This window comes from Lithobates pipiens, unplaced genomic scaffold (genome assembly GCF_037356315.1).
Source record: "Lithobates pipiens isolate NorthernLeopardFrog02 unplaced genomic scaffold, aLitPip1_a1.2 Scaffold_13, whole genome shotgun sequence".
Lineage (NCBI taxonomy): Eukaryota > Metazoa > Chordata > Amphibia > Anura > Ranidae > Lithobates > Lithobates pipiens.
In genome coordinates this window covers 444235242-444255179 of record NW_027507718.1, presented here as the reverse complement: position 1 = coordinate 444255179, position 19938 = coordinate 444235242, and the positions used below count along the sequence as shown (strand labels likewise).

At 37.9% G+C, this 19938-nt stretch overlaps 1 protein-coding gene across 4 annotated transcripts in view; it reads right to left on the bottom strand.

Moving 5' to 3' along the window:
• The window catches only part of KCNIP4 (potassium voltage-gated channel interacting protein 4), an 871913-nt gene that overhangs the window by 156293 nt on the left and 695682 nt on the right, over positions 1 to 19938 (bottom strand). Inside the window, exon 1 of one of the 4 annotated variants that reach the window (XM_077477714.1) lies at positions 10532 to 10629. The exons of the other annotated variants lie outside the window; for them this stretch is intronic. The gene's annotated coding sequence lies outside the window, so the exon portion shown is untranslated. Of the gene's footprint in view, positions 1 to 10531; positions 10630 to 19938 lie in introns of those variants that run through there. 4 annotated transcript variants of the gene reach the window in all.

Below are 19938 nucleotides of genomic sequence, written 5' to 3'. Positions count from 1 at the left end.
CCATGGTGCCGGTTAAATGATCTAATATGCAGAAAATGATTGGCTAAATCACACAAATGTTTTTTTTTGACCTCTAAGTTTCCTTTTAACAGGCTTTTCAAAATAATAAATGCTGTAATATAGAGGTTGGATAAAAAAGTTTGGTGTAACATATTACTTATGGTACAACCCAAATTCATTAATACAATCCCAAATTAAAATTGGGATACTGTGTAAAATCTACATAAAAACAGAAAATAATGATTAACAAATCTTATAAACCCAGTCTTTGCAATTGTACGCGGCAAAACATTATTCTGAAATACTTGGTGACTTAACATGACTAAAACCATACATAACATGATCCATGAATAATAAACGGTGTAAAAAACAATATAATATATCTCATGCAAATTTATGATGACTGATTGAAGAAAATAAATGCTGCGCTACTAAATATATATCAATTAAAACATGTACAACATTAATAAAAATGATCAAATCCACTACTACATAAAATCTTATATCAAAAGTTTGTGTAAACAATGTTTGATTGAAGAAAATCCTGCCACAAATCGATTCACCAAAAGTGCAGATAAGGATGAATGCTCTCCACCACCAGTTTCACAGGCTGCTCACCTCATATCAGAGAAAAATCAGCAGTTATCCCCTCTGGGGAAATGATGACACCTGGCATACTATTGATCACAGACCTCCTTGGATAAATGGCTCTTTAATAGGTTCCAAAAACCCTGATCATCTTGCTGATAGGATAATATATGTAAAAGAAAGGTAACATCTAGTGTTCTCTGTTTAAAAACGATTTAATAATAGAAAGGCAAATAGGTACACTTACAAGTGAAGCACAATCAGCTTGTGCAAACTGAAAGGCATGGCAAACATCCACTTTTTCGAGATGGCCATGTTGTGAGGTCAGTGTGTAAGCTTTGCCCCCTAGACATGTGACGTCAGGGCATTGACTTCTTCAGTAAGGGGTAAGCACCCCTTACGGAAGAAGTCAACGCCCTGACGACACGCTCAGATCCAACACTTGATGCTAATACTGCGCTATTCTTGCAGCAGTGATATTTTCAGGACAGGTGACACAGAGTGTATAATGCTGCACATGTGTTTCACATGAGCTCCAGAATGAGCTCTCCCTGCTGTAACAGGTATTAGTTGATGTGTCAGGTATCCTCTAATAGTTTTACACAAGTATTTTATTTAATACACAGGTAGGATGTATGGGTATAAATGTGTCAGTCCACAGGCAACTAACTGATTAGCTGTTTTGTTTTGTAATCCTTTTGATCTGGAACTGCTAGCAAAAAAAAAAGAAAATCACACAATTCTCAAAGCAATGTATTTTATAATAGCTAACTAGCCATTCAAGTGAAGTAGCAAAATCCATAAATAATTCAAAGGTGAAACAAAACAAATATTTCTCTATGAAGCCACTGGGAATTGCGGCTGAATTTCTGCTGCCAAAATAATAGCACAGGATATTTGCCGTGTTGGGGACAATAGGGCTACACGCTACTTGATGGATATCTGTGCTTGATGCTGGTAAATTCCAAAGACTTCTGTGCATGCAAGTTATTTATTGCCTAACAAGTGCTTTGTTGTCTATCTGGGGCTCTGTTAATGCAGCAGATTTCAGTTTATTACTACTCATACACAGAAAATAGAAAATAAACTACTGCAAAAAGTTGAAGATTATACTATTAAGGAAAAAATGGGTAAATTTATAGCCAGAACAAAATGAGGGATATAAGCCAAAAAATGGCATTCTTTATTAATAATTACAAAACTTCATTGCAGTTTAATGTCAGCTATATTCATCAATATGCACTGTTTGCTGGAATGTAATAGATCCATTAAGAATATTTATATGGAGTTAGGATGGAGAAGCAATGTTTGTGAGTGAATTAGATCAAATAAATATTTCTTGTGCTTTTAAAAAAGCGTTAGAGTGTGTTCCTCATTGCAGTGAGAATGGTAATGACAAGATGTAGGTGTTGATGGTCTCTTAGGGCCTTTCCTAATTTTCCATTTTGTTGGGGTGCATTGCATGTAATTTACTGCATGTATTAAAGCATTTCTGCTGCATTTTTGTCACTGCAACACTGTACCATGTAACCATTTACCACTGTACCAGTAACTCATGTTTACTACATGCTGCTGCATTGCATAGGTGTGAATCCAGACTTGTAGTTACCATTTAAAAGCAGATTAAACTGCAGTGTATAGATTCGAGCAGCCACCCAAGTGTAACATTCATTTTTTTTTACTGCAGGAAAATGAACAAATGTGAATAGGCTCTTGAGTTATGGGGCTGCGTCATGATATGGGACTTCGGTTGAGTGCTACTTAACCACTTTCAGACCGGACCAATTTGCTGGTCAAAGACCAGACCACTTTTTGCGATTCGGCACTGCGTCGCTTTAACTGACAATTGCGCGGTCGTGCGACGTGGCTCCCAAACAAAATTGACGTCCTTTTTTTCCCACAAATAGAGCTTTCTTTTGGTGGTATTTGATCACCTCTGCGGTTTTTATTTTTTGCGCTATAAGCAAAAATAGAGCGACAATTTTGAAAAAAACGCATTATTTTTTACTTTTTGTTATAATAAATATCCCCCAAAAATATATATAAAAACATTTTTTTCCCTCAGTTTAGGCTGATACGTATTCTTCTACATATTTTTGGTAAAAAAAATCGCAATAAGCGATTATTGATTGGTTTGCGCAAAAGTTATAGCGTTTACAAAATAGGGATCGTTTTATAGCATTTTTATTAATAATTTTTTATTATTTTTTTTTTTTACTAGTAATGGCGGCGATCAGCGATTTTTATTGTGACTGCGACATTGTGGGGGACCCATCGGACATTTTTGACACATTTTTGTGACCTTTGTCATTTATACAGTAATCACTGCTATATAAATGCAGTGATTCCTGTGTAAATGACACTGGCAGTGAAGGGGTTAACCAGTGGGTGGCAGTGTAGGGGTTAAGTGTTCCTAGGGGTGTGTTACTAACTGTGGGGGGGTTGGGCTTTCATTTAGTGAACACTGATCTCTGCTCCAATCACATGGAGCAGAGATCAGCGTCACTAGTTGCTAGGCAGAATGGAGAAATGTTGTTTACAACGGCACTTCTCCATTCAGCCACTCCGTGAGACGATCGCGGGGATGCTCGCGGCAATCAAGTCCGCGGGTCCCGCGACCGGACTCACGGGGGTCCCGACCAGCGCGGGAGCGCACCGCCGGCGGCGCGCTCCCGATGGCAGGGCGGCAAATTTAAAGGGACGTACATGTACGCCTATTTGCCTGCCCGTGTTATTCTGTCGACGTACATCGTTGTGCGCTGGTCGGCAAGTGGTTAAATAATTACAGTTTTAAGAATATACGGGCTAAAGAGATGTAGCTATATATGTATCTGAGCTTTTTCCTCTATTGGGCACTGTTTGGAGGCATGTGTAATTTAAGTTTTGAATAAAAAAAATGTTAGAAATAGTTTTTCTATTACTTTAAACAAAAATCTCTTGCTGCAGTACTTACCCTTGCCAACAGGCTCAGGGCTATGTGATCCAATGCCAGTTTTCTTCCTGTTTAAATGACAACTAGCAACATCCAACTCACTGCCTGTGAGTACCCTCCCCTGGGGGTATGTCATGAAGCTAACCTGGGCTGACAGGGAAATCTGCAGAGGAGGGTAACAGCTTAATATGTGGCACCTGCAGCATTCAGGACCTTCCCACAAGTAGGATAAAGGGAAGGCATGATATCAAGTGACCAGACTGAATACTGGTGGAAAGAAATGCAGCAGCAACTGAAATCAATAATAATAAAAAAAAAAAAATAATATATATATATATATATATATATATATATATATATACAGTATATATATATATATATATATATATATATATATATATATATATATATATATATATATATATATATATAAAGGCAGCAGGAGATGCTCCAAAAAATGAGGGATAGGCAACAAGGAACTGGGCTTTATCCATAGGGCACTCATTGCCTGTTTTTTTTTTCAGCCATACAAACAATGCAACTCATCCCCTCTTGAAGACTTCAGCCTTGAAGTGGGGACCAGTTATGTGTTTTTATGACTGAATACAACTTTCTGAGCCCAGTGAGGTCATCGTGTGCAGACTTTCTTCTTTGGCAGTGCATTCGCATAGAGCATGGATGGGCTTCAAGAACAACACCCAATCAGTTTGCAGAACAGAAGCTTGGAAAGGTTATTCTCCTATACTTTATTAGTGTGCCAAAGTTTAAGACAACATTGGTAGAGGGGCAAGCATTATAAACTGTTCTGAATTTACAACTATGGATATTTGAGGCTACAGTCAACAAACGGTTGAAGGCTCTCTCTTGTTTAGTGGTCTGGTAGTTGAAAAGTAGCCCTATGATAGCGTGCTGCCTGTAGTTGCTTACTATAGTCCTCCCATGTAAACTTTAAATCAGTTTGTCAAGGTCACATTCAAATTGAATTCTGTACTATATACAGTGGGGACGGAAAGTATTCAGACCCCCTTAAATTTGTCACTCTTTTTTATATTGCAGCCATTTGCTAAAATCACTTAAGTTCATTTTTTCCCTCATGAATGTACACACAACACCCCATATTGACAGAAAAACACAGAATTGTTGACATTTTTGCAGATGTATTAAAAAAGAAAAACTGAAATATGGCTGCAATATAACAAAGAGAAAAAAATGTAAGGGGTCTGAATACTTTCCGCCCCCACTGTATGTAAGCACTTTAACAACTACACAATTTACTTTAATATGGATTGATATTTTTGATTCATTGAATAAATGTGAATATTTCCAACAGACCTCTAACACTTAATAAGTGTCTGTAACCAGGCCCAATTGTATTTTTCCATCATCTGTTCTTTTAAAAGTTAGCAGGTTTCTCTATGCATTAGTACAATTCAACTCACGCAGTCTTACTGCCAAGTGTAATGACAGATTATTCTGTTAGTTGGTTGTAAGCAAATATGCGAGTTCATAATTTGCATATTCAGCAACTTTCAGTACTGACTTGCAGTTTTCTGTTTTTTTTTTTTTCTAGTTTGCAAAAGCTTCTTAAAGCAGAAATGCAGCAAACAACTACATTTACAGTTCACATGTATATGTTTGCACTGTTTTAAATGCCTAAATATTTGTCATTTTAATCAACCAGTCCTTTGCTGCAGATAAACCTGACAAACAACAGACATTTGGTGATCTCTCTTTACCCAATGTAGTAAAAGTGTGTTAGAAAGTTTCTCTAATCTAATATCTAACATTCATCAATTAACAAATATTAACAAATGAATGAATGGATTAGATCTTTACAGAATAATTGAGTTTAATATATATATATATATATATATATATATATATATATATATATATATTTATATCTTCTGGGTATGGATAAAGTGAAATTATATAGACTCTTATACTTGTAAAAGTATACATATAAGCTTCATAAACATTCCTATGGAGAACTAAACGTGTTAGTAATTAAGAGACTTACATTGGTTTCCCTCACCTCCCCCATCACAGATGGAGACGATGTTTTAGTTAAGATTATACGTTTTTTATACTACAATATTTCTTGATTAAGATATTAATAAGAACAATAGGTTTCAATGAATATAATATACATACTGATTTATGTAGTATTTGATTTAGATGTTAAAGAAGTTATATCCTATACTTAAAATAGTTTCACATGCTCTTCTTGCCCATCCCCATGGAATGTTTTGAATAGAGATGGTGTTGTATTTCAATATCTGGAGTTAGACTGAAAGTTAGAATATAATACATTAATGATATTTTTGTATTCTACATTTTGATATTGTTCTTGTAATATTTTGCTATTTTATTATTAAATCAATTTTTGAGTTTTTACACAAGAACTGAATGCACTTTCTTGAAACTTTCCTCATCAATATAATTTACAGAATATCAATATAAATACCATAATAAACAGTATTTTAACAAAGTGGTAGTAAACCCTTTTGTGCCATTTTTACCTAGAGGTAAGCTTATAATAAAGCGTACCTGCAGGTAAAATGAATATCTCCTAAACAATGCACGTTTAGGAGATATTCCAGCAAATAGCAGCTGGTAACATCACCGGTGCATGCGCTCTGATGGAGAGGCATACCCGTGCCATTCCTTCAGAGCCCTGTGCTGTGCCTGGGGCTCCCATAGGACTGATGTCATTGTGGCTCTGGCCAATTAGATGGCTGGAGCTCGTGAACCCAGAAGAAGACCAGAAGAAGAACTCCTGTCAGTGTTTACAGGGCGCAGCAGGAGGGGTCCATTTGAAAGGTAATGCTGGCCATACACTATACGAAAAATCTGCCAAACCCATTTTCGAAAAACAAACATTCGGCCGTGATAGCAAACGATAGTGCCATCATGTAATGACTGATAAATCCTTCAGTGGACATAATGAATAGTTTTTTGTTCATTTTATTACATATACCTAGTGCAAACAGTTCGGACGGGAAATACATTTACCTTTCAATTTATCATTTGTTCGGCAGAAAATTTCCAAACTTGTCCTTCGTTTTTTTCCGGCTGTAAAACGATTATCGATTTTGTGCCCATTAACTGGCCGAAAAACGGACAAACTGTCTAAATTACCAAATTGCAGATGATTTTTCGCATAGTGTATGGCCAGCATAAGTGTTAGTATACATAATGTGCTAGTATACAGTTGCATACTAGCACATTATGGCTTAAACGTGCAGGGGGACCCTTTTTTTGTAGGTTAACTTTACTACCGCTTTAAGTAAAATGTCTTCACCAAACCACTCTGATGAGCTCTTCTCCTGTCAGCAAGCTCCTTGTTATGTGGAATTCACAGACTGTGCAAAGCAAAAGTCTGGCTGGCTGACAGTACAGCTCCTTCCTCCTCCGGTCATGCTGTCCAGAGGATTTCATTAGGGTAAAGTGGTAGTAAAGTGGCATCGCATACTAGCACATTATGACAGACTTACCTAAAAACAAAGCCCTCCAGCGGTGCACTGTCACCACTGAAGGCGTTTCCATCTTCACCCGGTCTTCTTTCTGGGTTCAAGGGCTTTGGCTATCTGATTGGCTGAGCTGGCAATTACATCACTCCTGCACATGCGCATGGGAGTCGCTGTTTACGGGTATGCTGTTCCTTCAGAGCGCATGCGCCAGTGACATCACTGGATGCTTCTAAAATAAATGGTGTTTGTTTAGGAGATATTTACAGTACCTATAGGTAAGCTCTATTATAGGCTTACCTTTAGGTAAAAATCATATATGGGAGTTTACTCCCACTTTAATACAATAAATTATTAAAGACAAAGTACATTCAAGGTCACAAACAAAAATAGCAGCACACAGGTTATAACTTACAGTCAGTAGGATATGTCCTCTCTGCTGATTTCACTTCTGTTAGTGAAAATCTTTCCCTTTAGATCCCAAACCTTGCCTGTTTAATTTACTGGAAGAATTTTAATGGGAAAACTACACTAGAGAAGCAATTATTAGGACTTTTTCTTTTTTTGCTCGCAAGTTAATAATGTTTCACTGGGAGTCTGAGAATCCTCCCATGGTTAGGAGTGGACCTCTGCTGTTGATAGTACGCTTCAGATGGAAAAGATTATTTATCAACATGGGGGTGCTCGGGAGAATATGAAAAACTCTGGAATCCATGGCTGGATATACCCGGGCTTACCATGGCGGATCTGGTCATGGACAGGCTTCTTAGGTTTAATGTGGGTTGAAATTTATAGTATTATTATGACAATAGGGACATGGTCAGGACCTGGTTTCCATACTTGTATATCATGCTTAATTTGTGGTTGACTTTGCTGTTTTGGGTTGTCTACATTGTAATAAATTAAAGCTTTTTTTGGATATTTTGGGGATTTTTTGGAATTGTAAGAGACTGATACCAGGTCAGATCCAGGTGCTTACACTACTTTCATTTAAAAAAAAAATACATTTAAGGATAGATTAATGATTACAAGGCTGCATACAGTTTTGTCTTTTATATCTACTTAGAGTTCAGGTTTAAGCATTTGGTTTAAATGGATGTCTGTTATACCAACCATATTTTTAGATCTTCATTAAATCCCTTGGTTGTATGTTGGTGTCGAGAAGCAAGATATTTGACAAGAAACCTTTGTGCACTGATCACTGACAAGAAAAGTCATTTGTTGCAATGCTGAATATAGCAGTTCTAACAGACAGTTTAAGACTTCCTAAAATAAGTTGGAGCGCCTGATAAGCCAGGTGGTGTTTATATGTCATCAGAGAGCTGTGACTTTTCGTACCATCAATGAAGCCCTACATGTTGGCACCAGAGCTCATTAATTCATGTCTTATGTCATAAGACTGAATGACCCCAAAAACCTTTTGTTCCATTTGATGTCTGTTGTTCATTATAGCTTCAGATTTGCAGAATATGTTTTGCCCTCCTTGTAAATACTGCTACTATTTACTTTAGTCAGTAAATGTGACATAAAAAGTAAACACTACACATCTCAAAGGCATAGTAGCACAGCAAAACTCAAAATATTAAAAAGTCAGAATTTTCTAATTAAAGTAGACCTAAACTAAATCACTGAATGTGGACCTCAATTCCAAAAGTAAAGATTTGCTAAATTATAGGAAACATTTGAGAACATGGCTAAGCAGTACCCTGAAAAATCTAAATTTTGTCCTGAATTCCTCCTGAAAAATAGTGGTATGTAAATGTGCTTAGGTACTCCTGTACCCACAGTCTCACAGCCGTATATTTGTAATGTGAGATCTAAGGCACTGCTGTCTCTGACTCAGGAGATTTGGAGTAAGATTTGGTGATACCATTATTGTGCTAATCACTCTTCCTCCTGGAGGCTCTGACATGGGAAAACCCTGCTTCTACCAAGATGGCCACCATCATATAGGCATGGTAAAGCCAGCCATAAATGTATTGACTTTCGATCCATGTAGTCTCCCTGTTGTCAGAATACAATTGCTCAGCAGGAGGGATTTCCCTATCCACATTAAGGGTGTGGATGGGGGAACAAAGTCATCCTCTTTCGTTCAACCCCCCTGTATGGCCAGCCTTAGCCAGTAATATTAAATTATCTGCTGCAAGGGTTCCAAAGGCAACATTGGTGGATAGTTCTTTGCCTTCATTGCCTTTTTTTGGATTTCTTCCAGAGTTCCATTCCTTTTGAAAACTTGTATAAGCTTTAACATGCTAACATATTTTAAAAAGTTTCTTTGTATTACTTTTTGTTTAAATCTGCAGCTTTTACAAAAAAAAAAAAAAAAAACACCATGTGATCCTGCCATGGAGGTGCTTGTTCAGTTGCTTCAGGTTAGCTGCTCACAGTCTCCACCACGGGATGTGGAATCACAATGGTAACAGTTGGAGTGACAACATTTCCAAATGTCATCCTGTATTGTCACCCTGTAACATGATCCAATGGTGAGACTGCAAGCAGCCAACCCGACTTATATTGGGCAGGCATGATCAACTGATGACACTCTCAGGAAGCCAGTTCAGAGCAACATTGTGCAGCAGACACTGAAATGAGTGCATGTAGACAGGAAGATGCTGGAGGAGATCAGCAGCACTAAGATGTTAGACAGCTCTCACACACAGTGCAGCACTCCACTCTGAAGGCTGCTGCTTGGGCTTAGAACATTGTGCTACCACTGAAGGTAAATGGGATCTATTATAATCCATATGGATGGCACAGTGGCTTAGTGGTTAGCCTTAATGAATTTCAGTTTACGCGAGTCCTGGTCAGGACATTAACTGCATAGAATTTGCATGTTCTTCCTGTGCTTGTGTGGGTTTTCTCCCACACTCCAAAAACAAGCTGGTAGGTTAAATGACCCCTGCCTAAAAAAATAGCCCTAGCATGATTTTCTAGTGCACCTAAGATGGCTGTCTTACCATCTGCCTCAACAGCAGATAAAGTGTTTTGAGTCCCCAGGGAGAAATATGCTATACAAATATTGAATAATGTACTAATAATAAAATGAAGGCATATGAAAAAGAGTTTACATAATTATACACTAAAATTAAAATTCTGTTGGGTTTTACATTTATGCACCACTTACATTTCATTTTCTTTTCAAAATTTCCCAAGAAGAGCATTGAAAAATAACTTACAGAAAGTATATGAAAAATAATATTTTTATATTTTATGATTTTATATGGATGGACTGGCTTAAATGCCTAGACCAATTTGATGTGACTTTTTGGGCTATCCTTCAATCAGTTCTAATAATATGTTAAGGAAACATTGCCGTAGATCCTTACTACAGAGACAAGACATTTCTGCAGTTGTGTGAAGAAAGATCAGTTAAAAATTAAGCATTTAGGATGGTTCTCTGAAAATGTTACAGAAGAGCAGGAATGATACATGCATAGTAGAGCAACTTAGATAACACTATTTTATATTCAGCTAAAAACTTCCTTTAAAGACAGGCACATTCATATTGTATTTTATGAATATGGTATTAAAGAAAGGAAACTTGCTTTGAGTTTCTTGTGAAGTTTTGGCATCCAGGCATGGAAGGAGTCTCAGGAGTCTTTCCTTAAAGTTACATTTGGTGCTGTTTTTGTCATAGAGGTACCCTGCAAGACACATCTCATGGTTGATAATTGAATGAAGGCATGCTGAAAGACATCATGCTTCCCTTGTTCTTGATTTAAGACAATTTATGAAATTCACTGTAGTGTTATGGAGGTGTTGTACCTGGCAGCCAATAAGAATCCAGCTGTTTTTCTGTAGTGCAGGAAATTGAAAGCAGAACACTGATTGGTTTCTGTGGACAGCACTGTTCCATTGCAGATATGCATACTGCTTTTTTTTAAGCCCAGGTCTAGTCAATTTTTCTTTTTCTTACTTTTGGATGAAGAGTGGAAGTCTTGGAAACTCTGTTTTAAATGCAGTCTGTATTCAATTAAATTGTATGTTTAACCATAACCTTTTTTTATTTTAGTTTTAGAGAGGATGGAAGGATTAGAAGCCTTGTTGGGTTTTTAGTGCTGTCTGTGTCTCCTGGGGAGATTTACCCTCTCCATTTTCCCCCAAAGTGATGGTAAATCCCACATTTTTCAATTGTCATTAGAGCAAGAGGTGAATATTAATCTTCCAATAAGGACACCTGTTCATATGACAATGAAGAAGGGAATTATTCTAAGGGAGCAAGGGACTCTCAATTCCTGTTGCATGTCCAGCACAGGAAGTAAATATCAATAGCACATATGCACCAAAAAATAAACTGACAAGTTAATCTTTGACTACTCTGTCCAAATCTTATTTAGGAAATACTTGTCCCTAGTACAGAAAGTGAATGGTTATAAATGGCTACTTTATTTTCATAGAACAAAAACAAACAGTTTTCCAGTATTCTCAACCCTCCGCCAGGACATTGTATTCTGACAGCAGCATTTTCCAACAACATGTCCCTTTGACATTTAAACAGCTTTGATCAGTGTATGGCCAGCTTAAGCATCCGTCAGTCCAGTAGAAAATGTACTTTTTCTGTGTAGAGAATTAAGCTGGCCATATACCATTAGAATTTAGTTAAAAATTTTTCATTTTTGTTCATTTGATTTTCTAGTGGGTCACATATTTTTGACCACAGTGATGAGAAAATTCAGAGGAGAAGTATGCAAAATTTTCTCAGACAAATAAAAATCTAACTGTAAATGTGGAAAAAGCAATGTATGCAATATAATACACCTGGGATTCCATTAAAGTGCAGGGTTTGGGTGAAATTTTAAGGGCTTCTTAAAGTGATTGTAAAGTCTTGTTTTATTTATTTTTTAAAACATGTTATACTTACCTGCTCTATGCAGTGGTTTTGCACAGGGCAGCCTGGATCCTCCTCTTCTCGGGTCCCTCTTCACTTCTCCTGTCTCCTACCTACTGTCGAGTGACCCCACAGAAAACAGCTTGCTATGGGGACAGCCCGAGCCGAGCTGCAGCCCCGTGTGTCCATTCAGACACAAAGCTGCTGTTCGGCCCTGCCCCCTCTCTCTCCTGATTGGCTAACTGACTTTCATTGACAGCTATGGGAGCTAATGGCACTGCTACTGTGTCTCAACCCACCAGGAGTGAGAGTCCCGGACAGTCGAGGCACTTGTGGACATCACTGGACAGAGATGGCTCAGGTAAGTATTAGGGGGTGCTGGGGAGGCTGCTACACACAGAAGGCATTTTATTTTAATGTATAGAATGCATTTGGATAAAAAAACCCTTCTGCCTTTACAAATCTTTTAGGAAATTTGGTTGACTCAGTGATAGCATTTTTCAGAATTTTTGTACAAAAATTCCAATAAAATTTACAGGATACAGGCTCTTTTTGCTGTGCCACCAGGGTTGCTGGACAGCTCACTGCCTGATTTATTGGACAATCTTGCTTTGTATCTTGTTTATAATGAACCTTTTATAATGAAACCTTTGTTCTTTCCATTAAATTCATGTTGCTTAATTTCCCGTTTGCCAGATTATTGTGCACTCTCCAGCTGATCTTGCTCCTTTGCATACTTGTTGCTGTCCTGATCTTTGCAATCACTCATTATCTATTCTTGGCTTGCTTGTTGACTATGCTTTGCCTGATTCCATCCAGCTACTACTTGTTACCAACCTTTGGCTTGTTTGCTGACTATGCTTCTGCTTGATCCATACCTGCTATATCTGCTGCCGGACCCCATCTTGCTCACCTTTTGGTGGAGTGATCAAGAGGACCTTGGCCTGGTACTAGTATGCAGAAAAACCCTTCTCCGCCCCCAGGAGCTCTGATCAATACTGGCTAGTACCTAAACTTCACCCCTCAGGCCATCTGTTAGGAGGATCTGCTGGTATATTTCCTGCTGACTACTTGTGAACCTCTCTACTGCTACAGTCATTGGCCTCCGAGCCGGATCCTAGATTGTAACAGAGATTCTACTGGTCACCCGTCAAATAGACAGATGGGGGAGAGTTTCTCTAAATACCTGTTCTGCCTGAGTGAGGAAAAAATCTTCTAATTGAGAACATAGATAGCATTAGAAAGTTGACAGGCTTCCAACCTTTCCCTACCCTATCCAGGCTGGAAAAAAAACTTTTGGCTGGAGTTGAGCTCTTGAAGAAATCCTGATTACAAGGATTCCAAACACCTGTATATGGCAGTTTCAATATCAGTGATCCTGATTTAAAAATAAATGTGTGTAATCATTATCCATTATAGAGGTACATTTGTTTCATTGAGCATGCTGGGAAAGTTATTTGCACATATTAAAGAAAGAGTGGCTGTTGTATTAACAAACATTCATCCGCAGTCTGCAACTTCATGCAATTCTTTCATTGTAAATGTCTCCATGCACACAGCCAATAACACAGCTCTGAATCCCCAATGTTTTTCAACAGGTTTGTTTAAATAAATGACAGTTTAGCAAAATGTTATCCCTTTTAGGAAAACAGATTGGAAATGTTTACTTCTCCTTCAACTCTGAAATATTTGGCAAGAAATTAAAGTGATAAAATATTCAAATCCCTTTTCAGAAAAAATGACAGCAATATTGCAGGCGGAATAGCAGAGACATTGATAAATACAGCCCAGTCTTGCTCTGTCGTTAGGAAAGTAAATACTATTAGTAAAGCTGATTTTTTGCCTCCTCCCTTAATGAAGTACTCCATCAAAGCTATACTATGCTGTGACACACAATACCAGCATCACTTTGACTAATAATACACAGCTAGAGACAAAAAGAAACAAAAGCAAGTATTTAAAGTGAACCTTTGCTCCACTCTAAAGCACAGCTCCAGCTAGGTTTTTTTCATTTTTTGCTATATAAACAATAAAAAATAATTTTTTTTGAGAAAAACTACATTTTCTTTTTTTTTCCTCTTTCTTCATAAATTTGGGCCAAAATGTAGTCTACTACATTTCTTTGGTAAAAAATAACCAAGATCAGTGCATATTATTTAGTATGTGTGAAAGTTAGAGTCTACAAACTATGGAATATACCAGGGGTGCTCAACCTTTTGAAAAGCGAGGGCCACTTTAGTGAATTGGTAACTGGTCGCAGGCCACAATGAGTGGAGCCGGAGGATGACAGGTCCGTGTCCACGGACACAGTCCACTCTACTCTATGGGCCCTCTGATCCAATTCGATTTGCCCAGACAGAAGGGGCAGATCCCTTTCTACTTTTTTTAGGTAGGCAGGTGTAAACAGACACAAGTCCGTTTTTACATCTGCTGCTCCATAGAGGTGAATAGTAAGTCCGATTGGGTCGGCCCAATCATGTGAAAGGGGCCTAAGGCTGCTTTCACACTGATGCGCTGCGATTTGCCCAAACTGCGGGTGCAGCGCAGTGAACCTGTGGATTTTCTTCAGGTTAGCTGCACTTTGCCGTAAACTTCTATTATATCCTGCAGGTGTGGCGCACTTTCTGAAGGTGCAACAAACCCTCAGGTAATAACAGACATCTATGGCTCAATGCAGGTAACCCACAGCTGCTCTGCACCTGCGGATCAGTTTGAAAGCAGCCCAGTAATCACTGCAAAACAGATATATCCATATATACTGTGAATTTAGTAGTAAACTTACCTTTAATAACCGTCTTCCATTCCGGTATCGCTGGCTGTTGCTGTCCCAGGCAGAGTGCATTTGGTATCACTCTGCCTGTGACAGGATTGAGCACTATACAGGAAGCATTGGCTTATGTGGCTCTGCTCCACAGCCACTTGCTTCCACTACCAGTGGCTTCATTCACAAAATGGCTGCTCTGGGATGACAGGTCGGCAACCCGTGATCTGGGCTTGCCAACCTGCCATCTTAGAGCAGGAGGTCGAGGGCCACTTCAGAGGGCTCCGTGGGCCACATGTGGCCCCCGGGCCACTAGTTGGGCACCCCTAGTATATACAGTATCTCACAAAAGTGAGTACACCCCTCACATTTTTGTAAATATTTTGTTATATCTTTTCATGTGACAACACTGAAGAAATTACACTTTGCTACAATGTAAAGTATTGAGTGTACAGCTTGTATAACAGTGTAAATTTGCCGTCCCCTCAAAATAACTCAACACACAGCCAATAATGTCTAAACCGCTGGCAACAAATGAGTACACCCCTAAGTGAAAATGTCCAAATTGGGTCCAAAGTGTCAATATTTTGTGTGGACGACATTATTTTCCACACAGTGCAAAACGCTTCCACATGGATCAATGAGTTTGCCAAACTCCAACACAGGATGGAACTGGGGGAGTTTAAAGTAGTGCAGTGCCACGTCCTAAACATCAATAATTAAATCGAAAAATGGAAAAATGTACTTTCCAGGCACCAATTATAGAAAAAAATATAAACTTTATTATACACATAATACAAGAAAAAACATTTAAAATATTGCAAACAATAACTAAACCTCTCTAATGTGGATCATAAGAATCAGAACCATATTCATACAGATATGTATCACTGTATTGAATTATCACATACAAAAAAGCTCTACATGTTTCGCGAAAAACACTTCTTCAGGAACTTGATAAATATTCTAAAGGAGAGAAAAAAGCAATCAATAACATTTATAATCTTTTATAGTAGTTACTACTATAAAAGATTATAAATGTTATTGTCTTCTTTGCATTTTATTTGCAATATTTTAAATGTCTTTTCTTGTATTATGTGTATAATAAAGTTTATATATTTTTTCTATAATTGGTGCCTGGAAAGTCAATTTTTCCATTTTTCGATTTAACTAATGCCTCCACATGGTTTCTACACCAGAAGTAGAATGATGCCACATCACTTCCTTTTAGATAAGTGGCTCAGAAAGATTCAAAGTAGCTCTGTTCAGCATATGCACACAGCAGTAGATCACTGCTATACTGCTCTATTCCTGAATAATTGCAGCCAGCAATCGATCACTATTTGAAATGGTCTGTTGCTGCGGAGCTGCACGGTGAGCTGGATAAAGTCTTAAAGATCCAGCACCCCCATGAAGAAAAAATAAATAAAAAAGGACATTAATCAATTTAATAAGTTCATTTAAAAGAACCACACTCCCCACTTATCCTGGGGCCACACCAAATGCATTGAATGGACTAGGTGACATTAGTGCTTTCTGCATAAGCAAGTGCAATATCATTCCGAATTTTAATGAATTTTAGCACACCTTAAAGTGGTACTAAATCCACAACAGTAAATGTGTCTGTTATAAAGTAAAGTATAATTGTTATATTCACTGTTGAACCTAAGGGGTTAATCCCCCACAGTGTGTAAAAAGGCTGTTTGATCCTGTCTTCTCTGATTTTCTCCTTCTTCCACTGTCCCCTAACCATCTCCTGGTAAGACAGAGCCTTTGGAGTCAATCTGCACATGCTCAGTTTAGTGTGTATTGCTAGAGAGTTTTGGGAGTGGGAGGGTGCATGTGAATGGCACAAGACCAACCAGAACTGTTCAGACAGAGGGTCAGGGGCCCTGAAGACTCATAAGACAAAGTAGAATGCAAACTCTTCCTACAAGCTTTAATCAGACACAAAACTGCTGATGAGAAAAGGTATTTAGCACTATATTTTTAATAAAATAATTGCATTTCCATGTTCTGTGTATTGTGGGAGACCAGGTATAGTGAATGCAGGGTCCTGGGTTTAGTAACACTAACACATTGAAAATTGGAAAAGACTTTGCAAAGCATGTGAACTGTGGTCTGCTGCAGCACAGGTGTGTTGCCCACTACTGGGACAGTGGGTTGGCTTGTCGTTGAATACAAATGGCACCGCAAAGCATACTCAAATTACAATGCATTGTGGTAAAGTTTTACTATGTTTTATGTAACACAATCAAAACTAAACCATTATGCTGCCTTCTGGACATGTCAGCTGTCCCAGCTGAGGCCCCCTATATTCACTAAGTTGACCTCCTGGGCTCTTTAAGTTTTCCTAAGCAGAAGTTGTAAACTCAGCAGAGCAGGGAACCTATTTCAATGCATGCAGATTTAGGGGAACAAGTGCAATGTGAGGCCAGGATCAATTCATACCATGGCTGAAGTCACTCTTGCTTCTTTTCAATATATCTTTTTTTTATCATTTATTATTACTGTATTTTTCTCTGTTTCCTTCTTCTTTCCTATTTAGAAATGGAATTCTATTTTTATATGTTGAGGAAGACCAAAGTGATTTAATACATGTCTCGTACACTTGGTAAAGCTTCAGTGACTTCCATTTACCCAGTATAATCATTCGCTGACTTCAGCCGCTTTGAACACTGGACAGTAGCACAACCATTCATGTGGAAAATGGGGAGTTAAAACTTGTAAACAGTGTCTTCAACATTCTTACTTCTAATAACCTTTGGCATCATTCAGAATCCCTTTGATAAAATCTCAGTTTTTTAAATGGAAAATCCATTTGTAGGTTTTTAGTAGATGCTGGGCCACCTTACAATTTCATATATCTCTCAAGGACCTATCGGTATTAAGTAACCCTTTTTCTTTCCCCCATGCAAATTTCACGTAAATGTAGAATAGGGGATTAGGGTTAGAGGTGAAATAAAGGTTAGGGTCAAGAATTAAGCTTAACGTTAACTTTAAAGTCTAAAGTTAAGTTGTTGGGTTAAGCCTGAGTGATACATTTTATATTAAATTAACCCTTTAAAGTCCACATTTTTCAATGAGTTAGTGTGACTCAAAATGTGCACTACCAAATGTAGAGCAGAACGTTAAAGGGTCCTTGTCACTACTGCTAAATACCTTTTCTCATCAGCATCTGGTTAGGGCTTGTAGGAGGAGTTTTCATTCTCCGCTGATTGTCCCATGAGGCTGCAGGACCCCTGACTCTCTGCAGGACCCCACTCCCCCCCCAAAAAAATGACATGCCAAATGTGGCATGTAAGGGGGCAAGAAGTGCTTAAAGCGGAAGTTCCATTTTTGGGTGGAACTCTGCTTTAATTGGGCAACTATGTAGCAAATTAGGTTTTATATTGATAAGTGTAAAGTTATGCACTTGTGGCTAAAAACATGCATTCATCCTACATTCTACAAGGAGAATCAATGGTGCAAAAGGATCAGAGTGTTCTGGTAAATCATAGACTTGATAATAGCATGCAATGACAATCTGCAATTTCTAATGCAAGAAAAATACTTTCTTGTATTAAAAGAGGCTTAGATTCCAAAGAGAAAATCAAAATTTTTGATCCTGTACAAATCATTAGTAGGACCGAATCTGGAATATGCAGTTCAGTTTTGGGCTCCAGTCCACAAAAAGGATATTGGGAAGCTGGAGAACGTGCAGAGAAGGGCAACCAAACTCATAAGAGACATGGAGGAGCCCAGCTATGGAGAAAGATTAACAGTATATATTATCTCTTCAGAAGAGGCAATTATTATGAACTTGAGTAAATAAGTGGCCCATATATTGAACTAGGTGTTGAGTTATTCACTGTAAGGTCATCACAGAGGACAAAGGGGCACTCTTTACATCTGGAGGAAAAAAGCTTAAACCTCCACATTTGGAGAGGTGTAAAAATGTGAAATAGATTTAATCAAAAACTAGTTCTAGCCAGCTCAAATTGGACTACGTGTCATAGTTTTTTTTGCCTTCCTCTGCATCTGCTGTGTGTATAGGATTCTGTATATTGATGTCATCTATTTATTTATTTTTTCTTTTGGTTGAACTAGATGGACTTGTGTGATTTTTCAACCTGAATAACTACGTAGCCATGCTAAGCATTAAGGAATTAGTTTCAGGTTCAAACATACTATGGGATAGATGTTTAGATTGCTGCACAGTACATACTTATATAAGAAAATAAACAGTATTATATACATACAGTATAAGGTTTCTGACATATTGGAGAAAAATGCTACATTTGTAAACATATAGAGGTTGATTTACTAAAACTGGAGAGTGCAATATCTGGTGCAACTCTGCATAGAAACCAATCAACTTCCAGTTTTATTTTTCGTTGAAGTTTAACCATTGCCGACCGCTGCACACAGATATCGGACAACAGAAGGTATCTGTAAAAATATGTATTTAGCTGGAGATCATTTTTTTTATTGCAATATATAGGCTTTAGTTTTTTCAGTAGTACCAGCTTCATTATTTGTTATCATGTTCTTCTGTTTTCTTTTGTTTCAATCGATTTTCTCAGTCTATTTCTGCCTGTAACACATGCTCAGTGTCTTTTTTAGAAATTTCTGCAGACAGAAATCCCACTTTCTTTTGCTTTGTACTGTGATTTCTTTTTAGAGGTGCAAGTGTTACAAGATACATTATTTAGCATGCTTAACCCCTTTATGACTGCAATACATCTTTTTAAACCCTCATGTAAAATGCCCTTTGTCGTGTGAATGTTAATTAACCCTGCATCATAGAACTAGCAATGCACAGGTGTGTGTTCCTAGTTATCAAACCCACTGTTAGACAAATTATTCATAGAATTATGTCAATATAACTGATGCTGCTATATTTGGTGTGGGCATTGCTGTTTTAGTGTTTTTTTTTATGACATACATATTTGGAATAGTACATTTCAGCTACCATTCATTGTTTTTAGAAGCTACGATTTCCCTAATGCTAATGAACTTGTAAGACTAGTTCTTTAAGCTCAGGAAAGGGAATGATGTTGGCAGGAAGTAGGGGGAGGGAAAAGAACTTGAAACGCAACCATGTACTCAAGACAAAGAAACAGCAGTAGTTGTTTTGCAGGACTCCATGGAGCAAGGAGCAGTCTGGAGAGATCATGAATAAGAAGAAGACTCCATCCCCAGGAAGAACCAAGTCTGGAAATGGTTTAGTATATGGCTGTCACCTACGTTGTGCATGCCTATTTGCTAGGAAGGATATATAGCGTGTGCATGTTTTAGGTATATTTTGTAATACTTTGTATGACTTGTTTTTCCTACAATTGCATGTGCAGCATTTTTGTAAAACATGTTAATATTG